This window comes from Propithecus coquereli, unplaced genomic scaffold (assembly GCF_000956105.1).
Source record: "Propithecus coquereli isolate 6110/MARCELLA unplaced genomic scaffold, Pcoq_1.0 Scaffold763, whole genome shotgun sequence".
Taxonomy (NCBI): Eukaryota; Metazoa; Chordata; class Mammalia; order Primates; family Indriidae; genus Propithecus; species Propithecus coquereli.
Genome location: NW_012153763.1, coordinates 108,959 through 110,674, shown reverse-complemented (window position 1 = coordinate 110,674; position 1,716 = coordinate 108,959). Strand labels below are relative to the sequence as shown.

General features: G+C 69.8%; 1 protein-coding gene across 1 annotated transcript in view; it reads right to left on the bottom strand.

Annotated features, from left to right (window-relative positions):
* The window catches only part of GPR35 (G protein-coupled receptor 35), a 4,738-nt gene extending 4,279 nt beyond the window's left edge, over window positions 1–459 (bottom strand). The window contains exon 1 of the mRNA XM_012662419.1: window positions 407–459. The gene's annotated coding sequence lies outside the window, so the exon portion shown is untranslated. The remainder of the gene's footprint in view (window positions 1–406) is intronic.
* Between the last annotated feature and the right edge of the window lie 1,257 nt (window positions 460–1,716).

Sequence of the window (1,716 nt, the reverse complement as noted above, 5' to 3'; positions counted from 1 at the left end):
CCTGGCGCTGGCCTGGGGACTCCGTCCACCGGCTGAGACGTGGAGGCCAGGAGTGGGGTGCAGAATCGTGGCCAGGCCCCGCGGGGGCCTCAGACTGCGGGTGCTCAGGAGGACAGACTCGGGTAGTCGCCGTCCAGGTTTTCGAAGCAGCCACAGCCCATGACCTGGAGCTTGACGCCCTCACGTAGGACACCCCGTCCCCAGTCTCAACCCCACACTGAGCTCCACAGCAAATCCCGTGACCAGCTCCGAGACCCCCACACCCTCACCCCACACTGAGACCCCCACACCCTCACCCCGCCCTGAGACCCCCCCACACCCTCTTGCCAACCTGAGACTCCCACACCCTCGCCCCGCCCTGAGACACACGTCTGCCTGCTCGGCCCCCTGGCCCCAGGGCGCTCACCTGCAGGCTGAGCCTCTGAGCGGCGCGGTGCGCACCTGTGCAGGCTCCCTGGGGGGCAGGCGACTGCGCCGGCTCTGCCCTCCTCGCGCAGCAGGTGCTGGGGCAGTGATGACACCAGACGGGGGAGCGCGGGGCTCCCCACTGCCTACGTCAGGCCCAGCTCGGGTCTGCGGGGGTGAGGGGACTTTTAGGAAGGAAGTGGGGTGCTGGCCGTCTGCCTGACACTTGCAGAGAAGCGGCCCCCGTGTCAGGCCAGGGTGGCCTGGGGACAGCGGAGAGGCGGCACAGCCAGCCGGGGAGCCCGGGAGGCTTCCTCTTTCCCGGCAGCCGCGTTTCTGCCTTGTCATTTCTGGAAGGCAAGGCCTTCCCAGGGCTGGGCCCGGAGTGGCTGCGGTCAGCCCCCGCCCCCCACCCCGTGGGAGGCTGCTCGCCCCCCGCCCCCCACGGCTCCCTGGCAGGAAACAGCAGGATGCAGCAGTCGCCCTGCGGTTCACGCAGACGTGCTCGCTGGGCACCGCGCACTCGTGCACACGCACCTGGGCGGGCGAACCTGCCGACACACGCCCCCAGCAGGACGCCCAGCCGGCCAGTGCGGGGACGTGGGCCCGACTCCTTGCCCCTCTCTGGTTAGCTGACCCCTCTTCCTCCTCCCGACCTGCCCCTCCTCACCTGCCTCCCAGAAGCCTTTCCAGACTACCCCTGCCCTTTCTAGAATACTCTCCCCCTACTCCTCAGGTCTGGGCAGGCACCTTTGCTCTGTCCACCTGGCCTGCTCCCTGGGTGCAGACCCCCCACCCCCGCTTATCTGCGGTGGAATCTCCCAGGGAAGGGGTGTGGCTGGCGGAGCTCTGAGCCCAGTGCCCAGGCCCCCCCCCACCTCAGACCAGGCACCTGCGGAGGCCTCTGCCTGGCCTCCGCCTTCTCCCTGGCTGTCTGCCCGGCCCAGCTCGTTGGCTGGCTGTTCCAGGGGCCCAGCGATCCCACCAGGGGCAGTGATGCCCGGGGAGGGGGGTCCTCCTCCTTGCTCGGGGGCTCAGATGGTTTCCATCCCCCCTGCCTCTACCCCCACCCCAGACCCTCTGGGGCCAGCGGAAGCGCTGCCTGACGGGCTTGGCGCACACGCACTGTCACACCTGGACCCCAACCGCAGGGCAGGGGCGTGTCCGCGGGTGTGTTTCTTCCACCTCTGGCCGGCAGCTGCACAGCTGGACGGCACCCCAGGCAGGAGTGCGGCCCTGCAGAGCCCCTGTCTAGGCCAGCCCAAGCCCTCCCGAAGACACTGTCACCCTTCAACGGGACGCTGCCCCCGC